Source organism: Schistocerca cancellata, chromosome 7, assembly GCF_023864275.1.
Source record: "Schistocerca cancellata isolate TAMUIC-IGC-003103 chromosome 7, iqSchCanc2.1, whole genome shotgun sequence".
NCBI classification, from domain to species: Eukaryota; Metazoa; Arthropoda; class Insecta; order Orthoptera; family Acrididae; genus Schistocerca; species Schistocerca cancellata.
In genome coordinates this window covers 601,231,591-601,245,164 of record NC_064632.1, presented here as the reverse complement: position 1 = coordinate 601,245,164, position 13,574 = coordinate 601,231,591, and the positions used below count along the sequence as shown (strand labels likewise).

Here is a 13,574-nt window from a genome sequence, read left to right as displayed (position 1 = left end):
AATTATTATATTCTTCTTGAAGTCTAAGGGTATTTTGCCTGTCGCATACATCTTGCTCACCAGATGGTAGAGTTTTGTCAGGACTGGCTCTCCCAAGGCCGTCAGTAGTTCTAACGGAATATTGTCTACTCCCGGGGCCTTGTTTCGACTCAGGTCTTTCAGTGCTCTGTCAAACTCTTCACACAGTATCGTATCTCCCATTTCATCTTCATCTACATCCTCTTCCATTTCCATAATATTGTTCTCAAGTACATCACCCTTGTATAGATCCTCTATATACTCCTTCCACCTTCTGCTTTCCCTTCTTTGCTTAGAACTGGGTATCCATCTCAGCTCTTGATATTCATACAAGTGGTTCTCTTTTCTCCAAAAGTCTCTTTAATCTTCCTGTAGGCAGTATCTATCTAACCCCTCATGAGATAAGCCTCTACATCCTTACATTTGTCCTCCAGCCATCCCTGCTTAGCCATTTTGTACTTCCTGTCAATCTCATTTTTGAGACGTTTGTATTCCTTTTTGCCTGCTTCATTTACTGCATTTTTATATTTTCTCCTTTCATCAATTAAATTCAATATTTCTTCTGCTACCCAAGGATTTCTACTAGCCCTCGTTTTTTTACCTACTTGATCCTTTGCTGCCTTCACTACTTCATCCCTCAGAGCTACCCATTCTTCTTCTACTGTATTTCTTTCCCCCATTCTTGTCGATTCTTCCCTTATGATCTCCCTGAAATTCTGTACAACCTCTGGTATAGTCAGTTTATCCAGGTCCCATCTGCTTAAATTACCACCTTTTTGTAGTTTCATCAGTTTTAACCTACAGTTCATAACCAATAGATTGTGGTCAGAGTCCACATCTGCCCCTGGAAATGTCTTGCAATTTAATACCTGGTTCCTAAATGTCTGTCTTACCATTATATAATCTATCTGATACCTTCTAGTATCTCCAGGGTTCTTCCATGTATACAACCTTCTATCATGATTCTTAAACCAAGTGTTAGCTATGATTAAGTTGTGCTCTGTGCAAAATTCTACCAGGCGGCTTCCTCTTTCATTTCTTAGCCCCAATCCATATTCACCTACTACTTTTCCTTCTCTCCCTTTTCCTACACTCGAATTCCAGTCACCCATGACTATTAAATTTTCGTCTCCCTTCACTATCTGAATAATTTCTTTTTTTTCATCATACATTTCTTCAATTTCTTCGTCATCTGCAGAGCTAGTTGGCATATAAACTTGTACTACTGTAGTAGGTGTGGGCTTCGTATCTATCTTGGCCACAATAATGCGTTCACTATGCTGTTTGTAGTAGCTTACCCGCATTCCTATTTTCCTATTCATTATTAAACCTACTCCTGCATTAACTCTATTTGATTTTGTATTTATAACCCTGTATTCACCTGACCTGAAATCTTGTTCCTCCTGCCACCGAACTTCACTAATTCCCACTATATCTAACTTTAACCTATCCATTTCATATTTATATTGTTCAAAATAAGAAATTATAACAATTTAAAATTTGCGTATTAAAAAAAACTTAAATAATTGTTTTTGTTACTTTCTAACAGCAATTTGCTGTACTCTTTCATGAAACCACATAAAAAAAGCATTCACATTCTAGTGTGAGACTTATTACTGGTAATCATTATAAAACTATGGTAAATAAGACTTGTAACACAATATTGGTTGACATATTAATGTTGGGAGTCTTTCATAAATGGAGAACAACAGACAAAAAATCTACAGCTTGTTGTTGACAAGGAGGTCACTCGGTTCAGGGACATCCTGGGTGAGGAAAAGGACGGAAATTGTAATGTTATGGAACATATTGAGGAGGAATATTTATGTCTGATGTGAAGTCGTACTGACATAAGACTGCGTGCCTAGTACGGATTAGTGTATTTTACACTGAAGAAACAATAATTTGTGAAAACTCATTACAGAGTCTTCAAAAGTGAAGTTACAGTTAAATAAATAACATTAGCAGCTTACAGGCATTGATACACATCAACAGGGACAGTTGAAAATGTGTGCCCCGACTGGGACTCGAACCCGGGATCTCCTGCTTATATGGCAGACGCTCTATCCATCTGAGCCATCAAGGGCACAGAGGGTAGTGCGACTGCAGGAATTTATTGCTGGCATGCTTCCTGTGAGACCCACAGTCTCAACTTAAAAGTCCACACACTACATTCGTAGTGCCCCTGCCATTATACCCACTACTCGCGGCAGACAGTCCACCGAGTCCCGTAAGAGTTCAGGCAAATCGTGTGCATCCGCACTGAAGGAGAACATCAGCCAGTTAGCCTTAAACAATATGAAGATGGCATCTGTTCTATCAGACATGTCTGAAAGAACAGATTCCATCTTCATATCATCTTCAAAAGTGGTGTCTTGTTTGTATAAATGACTGAAATTAAATCAAAGCTGTAGATATACAAGACAATGTGCAGAAGCAAGCTTGCTATTATTGTCAGATCATGATCATCATTCAGGAAGTGCCTCAGCATACTCTTCCACCCTTCCAAACACTGCGAACCTATAATACAGTTGGCTGTGACCCAACATGATGACAATGAAAATCTTGCTTACAATGCTAACGCTGTGTTACATGATTATTAACTTTGTGTAGAGTCTGCATTTTCTGCTTTGTTCCAAAGTTGACTTTGAGCAGGAATACAATGCACTCTTTGCACATATCTGTATGAAAAACAATGTTAAAGGTTGTGATAATGTCAAAGAAAACTTAAAATGTGGGAAATGTTGTAACACAAAATCATTAACAACAGGAAAGTACTGAATTGAGAGAACATGACTCCTGGTGGTACTGACAAAAATGAATATAAAAAGCACTAAAATGTAAAATGTGAGAATGTGAAAACAGGGTTTTACTGTATTTATTTTTGTGAGTTTAGCGTAACATTCACACAGTGACACTTTCATATGCGAGCTGCAGTAGAAAGCCATTTTTGGCACCTGCTTCACAATAAAATTATGTAGTACCTAAGTATACACTCCACTACAAGCTCACACTGTAGCACGCACAGTTCCCTCGCATATGAGTTGCTAAGTTTCAATAATGAGCAGCAAAAAGTAGAAGGGAAATAAACGATGAGAGAATATTGCTGCTGTAAATGGAAAAGTAATGGGCCCAGAATTGTGCCCCAAAGGATGCATGTACCAAAAACTTCCTCATCTACAGGCTGTGTGTATGCAATCGATCGACAATGGCTTTTGTTAAATGTTAAATTATAAGTGACCATTCTGAAATGAATCATTCTGCCCATTAATTTCACTACAAAACCCCATCTGCAGACTAATGTGGGAAAAAAGAAAGAGAGAGAGAAACCTAAAATGTGTGAGTGAGACAGTTCTGCTGGGTACTGCTGAATTGCACAGAACTGAATTGGGCACAACCTTTAAATACAATGGCACTATTAGCTATGAGTGGAAGTAATTCCATAAAAAACATGACAGAAGATGTTTGAAGACATAGATATGTTTACTGAACTACACCTATCTTAAAAGCACTGTAGCAATAATTATATGTCTTCTTAACCTTTTGTATCTTGTGTCCCAATCCATATGTAAGGGTTAAATAAGCCAAATGTCTATTATGAAGTGTGAAAATATTGAACATACAATCGTATGAGGAGAAGCAATAGCACTCACCTCGTTCCATCCATTGTCCACTTTATTTGTAAGGACTTGAAGGTGTTCTTCTTGGCATTCAGAAAGTACTTCAGATCATCCATATTGACAGACATATGCCCGAAGTCAATCTCTACTAGTCGGGGGCACCCGTCACCCATAGACTGCAACACATAGGGGCGCACGACATGAGTATTTAACACGTCTCTCTCTTGCAGACGCAGCACGTGGAGGTGCTGTAGATGAGACACTGCCACTGAAAATCTCTTGGTCTTCAGCAGTCTGTCAGATGCCATCAGTGTCTGTATTCTGGAGCACTGCTCGACCAAATTCTTCACCATCTGCAACCGCACAGTTCCTGTAGTATAGTAACTACTTATGAGCTAAAGAGTGGGATACACTGAAACAAAAGAAGCACTGTTAATGGTTGTTTAAACAGATGCTTCTTGTCTCTTCTGAAGCACCTAACCAATTTCCAGCAACAGAAGTTGCACAGCAACAAAATAGACAGCCACAAAGGAAGTCAGTAATCATGATGAATAAAAGGAAAGCACTCCCATCATCCACATTCACCAAACTGACTTCTTGTCAGCTAACAGAAGGCTGCTATTCACTACAAACAGGTTTCCTCCCTTCTGATGACTCCCAAGTTGGTTCGTATTGTCAATGTCACAGCTGCTTGCACCACCGTGTGTCTTTTTGGATCCCAGAAAACACTCTGAATGGCCTACATTTCAGAACAACTGAACTCTTCTCTTTTTTCCTCATTGTTAATTGACTATGTGCCACCCCAGTAATCATATATACATTGAGACAAAGTAGTTACTGGGAAAAAGCTCAATGGATTAGAATGGAAATATATTAGTGGAATTTCCTCCGTTTAGAAGGAGTCTTTTGTATCGACAGTGATAACTGGAATAAATGCTTACTATCAAAAAGGTTCATTTAGGTCCATTTTGGTTTATTTAATGGTTTTTATTGAGTTGCTTTAAGCTGTAATATTACACCAATGCAACACCTGACCTCCACTATTTTGAGAAACAAAGTATCATGTATAAAAACAGCATCAAATGTCTGATTATATATGAGTTAATGTGTTGAATATGTAATGTTCAGCAGGTAAAAAAGAAAAAGTTTAGAAAAGGTTTGAAATTATGTTTGAAGTATGCTGAAAGTCACTGACTGTTCTAATTATTAAACACTGGAGGAGTGCTGTTTGGATAACTTTTTTCCATTTTAAGCAAAAGGCAGTTTTTCACATATCTCAGTACTTATGATTAAATATCTCTCTGGATATCACAAGATATGTTTAATTCAGTTGACAAAAGGAGAAAATATAAAAATCCAGCAAATGAAGCAGCTGAAGAGGGAGTACAAACATCTAAAAAATGAGATTAACAGAAAATCCAAAACGGCTAAGCAGGAATTGTTTGAAGACAAATGCAAGGATACAGAAGTATATAAAACCCAGCGAAAGACAGATACCACCTGAAGGAAAGTTAGAAAGACATTTTCAGAAAAAGAAAGCATCTGTACAAATAACAAAAGGTCAGATGAAAAACCAGTCCTAAGCAAAAAGGGAAAGGTGAATGGTGGAAGGAGTATGCAAAAGATCTACACAAGGGAAATGAACTTGAAGGCGATATTATGGTAAAGCAGAGGATACAGATGAAGATGAGATGGGAGATAACATGCGATACTGTCAGAAGAATTTGACAGAGTGCTGAAAGACTTAAGTGGAAACAAGGCCCCTAGAATAGACAACATTCCCTCTGAACTAGTGATATCCTAGGGAGAGCCAGCTATAACAAAACTATTCCACCTAGTATGTAAGATATATGTCACAGATAAAGTACCCTCAGACTCCAAGACAAATATAATAAATTCAATTCCAAAGAAATCAAATGCTGACAAGTCTGAATATTACCAAGCTATCAGTTTCATAAGTTGTGGTTCCAAAATACTAGCACAAATTCTTTTCAGATGAATGGAAAAACTGGTAGAACTCAACCTCAGGGAACATATTTTTGGATTCCAGAGAAATGTAGGGATGCCCAATACAATACTGACCCTACGACTTACCTTAGAAGATAGATTAAGGAGTTCTGAAGGTAGCAGGTGTAACATATCAGGAGCAAAAGGTTGTATACAACTTTCACAGACACCAGGTGGCAGTTTTGAATTGAGAGGCATGAAAAGGAAGCAGTGGTTGAGAAGAGAGTGAGACAGGGTTTTAGCCTATCCCCGATGTTGTTCAGTCTCTACACTGAACAATCAGTAAAGAAAACTACAGAAAAAAATTGGAGTAGGAATTAAAGTTCAGGGAGAAGAAATAAAAACTTTGAGGCTTGTCGGTGACACTGTAATTCTTTCAGGCAACAAAGAACTTGGAAGAGTAGTTGAACTGAGTGGATAGTGTCTTATAAAGAGAAGATAGGATAAAAAGTAAAACAAAGGTAATGGAATGTAGTCAAATTAAATCAGGGGATGCCGAGGGAATTAGATTAGGAAATGAGACACTGAAAGTAGAAGATGAATTTTGCTGATGAGGGCTTAAGTAGAGGATATAAACTGTAGACTGGTAATTGCAACAGAACTAGGGAAAAAAAGAAATCTGTGGCATAACTTGACTAAAAGAGCTCACTGGTTGACCAGACACATTCTGAAAAACCAAGCAATCACCAGTTTAGTACTGGAGGGAACTATAGGGGGTAAAATCATAATAAAATAAGAGAAAGCAGATCTCACACAGAAAGATTTATGTACTTGTTATTCCTGCACACTGTTTGAGAGTGGAATGGTAGAGAAGTAGCTTAAGTGTGGTTCTATGAACCCTCTGCCAGGCACTTAATGGTGAATTTTAGAGTAATCGTGTAGGTGTAAATGTAGATGTCAAACTGATGTGCAGGATGTACATAAAGTCCAGGAACACTTTCAATTATTTATTGCATCAGAACTAAACATTGTGCAGATGTCATACATATTGCATTTTGAAGAGAAACTATGCAAGTTAAAAAAACATTCAATGTGCGAACCATGAGTGGTCCGGCAAACATCAATACGGTAATCAAATTCTTGCCATACTCGTCCCAGCACAGCACCGTTTACTGCGGCAATCGCTTCCCATATTCTCTCCCGGAGCTCTGCTACATCATGTGGTAGAGGCGGTACATACACCAGATCTTTAATGTGTCCCCACACAAAAGAAGTCACACAGAGTGAGATCTGGCGATCCGGGAGGCCATTTCATGCAACAGCTGTCCCCTTCTATAGCATGGCCGATCCATTCATGCGACAGCTCCGTGTTCAGGTACCCACAAATTTCACAATGAAAATGGGATTGAGCCCCATCCTGCTGAAAGATGAATGGAGAGTCCGATTGCATTTGAGGCATCAGCCATTTCTGCAACATGTCCAAGTAGGAATATCCAATGACAGTGCTCACGCCCAAGAGGAATGCCCAGTACAGTTTTGATGTGACAAGGCACAAAAAACATTTACCTTTGGGGAATCATGCTCAAATTCAATGCATTCACGTGTATGCTTTGGATCCCAGATTTGACAATCAAGCCTGTTCATTTTCCCATTAGTGTGAAAAGTGGCTTCGTCACTAAAAATTAAGCAATCAACAATGCCATCCCCATCCTCATTCAATTGTCTGCAATTGCAAACTTAACTCAAAACACTTGTTTTTGTCATCATCATTGAGCTTCTGCACTAGTTCCAATTTGAATGGTTTCATAAACAGCTTCTGTTGTAGGACTTTCCACACTGTCATTGGAGCCATTTCGAGTTCACAGGATGCACAACATACCGATTTCTTTGGACTCCTTAAAAATGTCTCTTGTACTCCTTTCGCACACATTCACTTCACTCACACTGGGATGTCCACTTCTCTTTGCTGGGCCAAGCAACCCGTCTTAACGAATTGGTTTTGCCAGTGGTAAATGGCCTTCTTTGTTGGTGGTTTCTTACCATACTTGGTTCTATGAACAGCTGTAGCACACTTGTTTTTGTCAAAATTCCACACACAGAAAGCTTGCTCTGCACCTGAATTCTCCATGTTTGCGACTAGTGCTGACTATCGGCAAATTACCAAACTATGCTGTGGCAGTATACATGAAAAGAAACTTTTGGGGTTTCTCTTCAAAATGACATATGTATGATATCTGTACAATGTTTGATTCTTGGGCAATAAATAATTGAAACTGTTCCCAGACTTTATGTACACCCTGAATATTGCAGTTATTTGGAGATGACCAGGCCTGCACAGGATAGAATATCTGTAGTATGAAGAGCTGCATCAAACCAGTCTTCAGACTGAAGATATCAACAACAATATCTCCTAATATATCTGTGGTAGAATGATATAATTTTGCAGGTAAATTCAGCGTTATATGTGGATACTGTCTGCAAAACGTGTTGAAAATAAAGTTTGTAGTGAAGAAGTATTAAATTAAAAAGCCATGCCTTATGTGGATGTTTTACTGCAGAACAGTGAAAATGCGATAAGTGATGAACTTTTTTCCTTTTGTTATTTTGTGTGTGTGTGTGTGTGTGTGTATTGGTTATTTTGTTAAACAAACGGAGGGGGGGGGGGGGTCGGTTGGCGAGGCAAGGGGGACCAAACTGCGAGGTCATTGGTCGCTTGTTCCCGAAGGACAACCAACACTACTATGGACAAAACATGAAAATAAAACTACAAACAGAAGCAGGAAGCAGGTAGAAGGCGTAAAAACAAGAGAGCAGGTGACCAAAGCTGGCCAATCATGAGAATAAAAAAGAAAAGCCAATCACTCTGCGACACATTCAAACATCCACCCTAAAAGCATTAGAGTGGAGAACACAAAGGGACAAAGTACAAGCACAAAAACATATACGGAATGATAAAACATTAAATGAAATTAGCTGATGCGGTGTTGTCAGCTAAAATAAATGGCAACGAGTCCGTTAACTGAAGAGTCCATTGCAGGGCACCCAAAGAAGGACAGCTCACCAAGATATACTCCACTGTCAGCCGGGCACCACACCGACACTGAGGTGGGTCATCACAGCGCAGGAGGTGGCCGTGTGTCACCCAAGCGTGGTCAATGCAGAGCAGGCAGATAACCACAGAGTCCCTGTGAGAGGCCTGTGTGGAGGACTGCCACACATTCTTAGTCTCCTTAGTGGCACACAGTTTGTTGTGCGTACTGAGGTTATGCCATTCTGTCTCCCAAAGCCACAATACCTTGCGGCGTAGCACTAAACGCAGGTCAGTTGCAGAGAAGCCGATCTCCGTAAGCAGTTTCCGTGTAGCCTGTTTGGCCAGCCTGTTGGCAAGTTTGTTGCCTGGGATTCTGACTTGACCAGGAGTCCAGACAAACACCACTGAATGACTGGACAAGGGTAGCACTGGTCGATAGCTTGTAGGCTCCTCAAGAAGTAAGTACACAGAAGAAACAACTCCCCAGGGCATGAACAGACATGCACAAGAGCATGAGATAAAGTCGCCAGCTCACCAGTGAAAACACTGCAGCCATCGGGCAAGGAATGATGTTCAATATGTCCTCCACGGACATACGCAAAGTCGACATGATCCTCAGCCATTGAGCAGTCGGTGTAAACCACTTCGTGGCCTCGGTACGTGTCAAGAATCGAGAGGAAGTGGCAGCAGAGAGCCACAGGATTAACTGAGATCTTAGGGGCTTGTGAAAGGTCCAGACAAAGCCACAGCTTAGGTTTACACCATGGAGGTGTGTGTGAATGGATCTCACGTATAGGTGGTGAAGGCAAGGAATCCAGTTTGGAATGAAGGGCTCGGACTCAAACTGCAATTGTAAGCCCTGACCTGAGCTGCATATGCGGCAGATGAACCGCCATGGGTGGGAAAAGGAGATGGTAATTTGGACATGTAGGAGAACTACGAATGTGTGCAACGTAACTGGCTGGTCACCGGACTCGTCCTGAAACCTCCTGTCACTAGGCAAATGCCACAGTGGTGAACTGGGTCAAGTAAACACAATGCTGATGGCACCGCCGAACCATAAACCAGATTCCCATTGTCAAGGCGGGATTGAACAAGGGCTCTGTAGAGCTGCAGCAGTCTAGAGAGATATGCACCCCAGTTGGTGTTGTTCAGGCAGTGGAAGGCATTGAGGTGCTGCCAGCACTTCTGCTTAAGTTGACGAAGATGAGGGAGCCAAGTCAATCGAGCATCGAAAACCAGTCCTAAGAATCGATATGTCTCCACTACAGTGAGTGGATTGTCATGAAGGTAAAGTTCTGGACACCAACAGAAGTGCATAACACACGAGTTTGCGAGTGAAAACTAGAAACCGTGGGCAAGAGCCCATCACTGCACCTTTTGGATGGCTCCCTGTAGGTGCCGCTCCACAACACCAGTACTGGTGGAGCGGTACAATATGCAGAAGTCTTCTGCATGCAGTGGAGGTGAGACGGACTGCCCTACAGCTGCTGCTAGACCATTAACGGCCACTAAAAATAGAGATACACTCAATACAGAGCCCTGTGGGACCCCCATTCTCCTGTACATAGGGGGAACTATGAGAGGCACTAACTTGGACATGGAAAGTACAAAATGACAGGAAATTTTGGATAAAACTCGAGAGCAGGGCGCGGAGATCCCACTCATATAATGTGTCAAGGATATGATGTCACCAGGTCATGTCGTACGTTTTTTGTAAATCAAAAAAGACAGCAACCAGGTGTTGGCATTGGGAAAAGGCTGTTCGGATGGCAGACTCGAGGGACACAAGATTATCAGTGGTAGAGTGACCCTGGTGGAAGCTGTCCTGACACAGTGCCAGTAGACCACGTGACTGCAGGACCCAACCCAACCGCTGACATACCTTACATTCCAGCAGCTTACAAAGAACGTTGGCGAGGCTGATGGGCCAATAACTATCCACATCAAGCAGGTTTTCACCAGGTTTGAGCATCGGAATGATGGTGCTCTCCTGCCACTGAGATGGAAAGATGCCTTCGCACCAGATCTGGTACAAGATGACAAGGAGATGTCACTTGTAGTCAGATGAGAGATGTTTAATCATCTGACTGTGGATCTGATCTGGCCAAGGAGCAGTGTTGGGGCCATGTGCAAGGGCAATGAGGAGCTCCCACTCTGTGCATGGGGCATTACACGATTCACTGTGGCGTGTAGCAAATGAGAGGACTTTCCATTCCAGCCACCACTTGAGAGTCCGAAAGGCTGGGGGGTAATTCTCTGATGGAGAGGCTCGAGCATAGTGCTCAGCAAAGTGCTCGGCAATTGTGATTGCATCAGCAGATAACACGCCATTAATGTTAACACCGGCAACACCTGTTGGGGTCTGGTACCCGTGTGTGTGTGTGTGTGTGTGTGTGTGTGTGTGTGTGTGTGTGTATACAGTCTGGATAATTTGTGTGCTGTGTGTTATGCAGCCTCAAGAAGTGCATACTTTTGAACTGTAATACTTGTTTCATTATCTTTGACTTAGGATTATACCTCTCAATGAGTATATTATGACAGCATTTTGTTTTAAGTTTGGTCAGTAATTACATGTAGTACTGAAAATCAAATGTCCTTTGCCCCTGTAAGCTGTTAGGCAGCCAATCTGCAATGGGGACCACTGCCATGTGAGATCTGACAGCAGAGGCCCAACTTTGGCATACATTACTATGAGCTTTGTGGCCATATAATGCACTAACATTTTTGAATTAAAGCAAGCAAAAAACAATGCCACAGATATCTGTACTAAGCTAACCATAAATTATGTTTCATCCACAAAACAAAACAGCAACCTATTTATGCATAAGAAAGGCAAAACTGGCTACTTTGGCTCCTAATATCCAACATCGGTATTTGCAAGTAGACAAAAAGTGGCAGAAAGGTGAAGAGAAAGGTAACAAGACTTAGGGGCAGCCAGTTCACTGACACCCCCCCCCCCCTCGCCCCCTCGCCCCACCCCCACCAACAAAAAAAATTAAAAAAAAAAAGCATCGGTAAACACTGTATGTTTTAAACAGCAGTCTGTTTTACTTCTTTCCAACATGATAATTCCCAGGCACATGTGTACAGCAGTCGCTTTCTGTTGAGAGAAAGCCCAATTTCCTAAAGAGCTGATTTGTTGACCCACAATTTCTTCACGCATTCCCATTCATGTTTTTCTGGACTGTGTTTTGATGAAGATTTGAAGTAAGTCATTACTAACTGGTTTTGATCACAGGTGACAAATTTGTATGACTGTTTGCAAAACTGTCCCCCCCAACATTGGCCTCCAAAGTGAATCACAAATGTACAAAACTAGCAGAAGCTACTTATTAAGGTGATCTGAAAAATTTTCGGCCCTAATCCTTATATCACAGCACTAGGTGCACAATTCTTGCCCTCTGGAGATCTGCAGAACTTAAGAAGTTCTGTGTGAAACTATAAAGCAATTCAGTCCAGTAATTGGCTGTAGACAGCTGTCTGAACTAGTTGTGGTGAGTGAATTCTCAGTAATACAGAAAGTCAGGTATCGTGAAGTGCTACAGTTATTTTGCTAAAGAAGGCTCAAAACCAACAAAATTCATTTCACCAAAGTGTACAGTGACTCGCCTGCCAAATTTAAATGAGGCCAGGAGAGTCTCCAAGAGAATCCAGTAGACGGACACCCAAAATCTGCAAATACACCAGAAACTGTTTAAGAACGACATGATACGATCTCGGTAGATCAGTATACCGAGAGGTGTAAAATTGCTAAGTTGTGAGGATTTCAGAAGAAAGTGTCAGCTACATTTTGTCGGATGAATTCTGCATGAGAATACTTTGTGTAAGACTGTTGCTCAACCTGTTAACAGTGATTCAGAAATGAATTCACATGACAATTTCTGAACATTCATAAAATAATAATAAAGTGACTTTGTGTGATAGTGTGTGAAATGGATGAAACATACCTTCACCACTGTACACCAGAATCACAATAGTAAACAGAAACAACAGAAGGCAGTTCTTCAGTTCTAAAGAAGGGGAAGATGGTGTCATCAACAGGAAAGGGCATAGCATCAGTTAATCAACTATTGTTAAAAACATAAAACAATAACTGTGCAGTAATATTCTAACTTTCTAATGGATCTGGATGCAAACATCTGAGAAAAGAGAGCTGGTTTTCCTTTAGACATTCATGTGTGCAGTAAAGTATCTCTGTAGCAGAAAACTGAGTGATCTGCACCATGGACTCCTGCAATGCCCACCCTGTCCCCACACTTGGCTCCCTCAGAACTCCATCTCTTCCCATAACATCAAGTTCTCTCCACTGCTTAGTATATTTTGTCCAACTGAGAAGCAAATGCAGCTGTAATTAGTATTTTACATTAGTTCGAGAGGAACACCCACAGATGCCATACTGTCACTGAAACACTACTGGTTAAAGTGTATTAATGTCAAAGGAGATTATGTTGAAATGCAAAAGTTTTTGAGGATATAAATTCTCATTTTCACTAACAGGCTTAGAACTTCTTTTCTTTTTTTTTTGTGGAGGCAATGGTGTAATGTGGGAGAATTTAGACACAATTCTTGGCATACTGATTTGTATCCAGCTATGTTGTATAGTGACTCAGGAACTTAAATTCTCCACCAATTACCAATTTCAAAAGTGAATACGTTTAAAGCTTCACCAGCAGAAATTCTGAAGTATCCCATATTGAAACCATAACCATTGGAGACAACTGTGTCCACTGCTTGTCTCTTTCTGCAGCTGACACATTTATAAGCAGAAGACTATTGCTCTAATAAGTTCAGGAAAAAAGTTTTATATCTCCTTAGAAGTGAATGGTTCCACTGTGTAACAATTGGTTGGCTTACTTGCTTGCAGATATTTATAAAACATAAGGGTAACTAGAGAGATAATCACCAGTACAAAGTGAAGACTTTAATATAAAGAATGACAATATTTTGAAAAGGAT

General features: G+C 40.8%; 1 non-coding gene across 1 annotated transcript; it reads right to left on the bottom strand.

Annotated features, from left to right (window-relative positions):
• Positions 1-2,030: 2,030 nt before the first annotated feature.
• Positions 2,031-2,105, bottom strand: Trnai-uau (transfer RNA isoleucine (anticodon UAU)). The gene has a single exon. It is a non-coding gene; the product is annotated as a tRNA-Ile (tRNA).
• Positions 2,106-13,574: the final 11,469 nt, after the last annotated feature.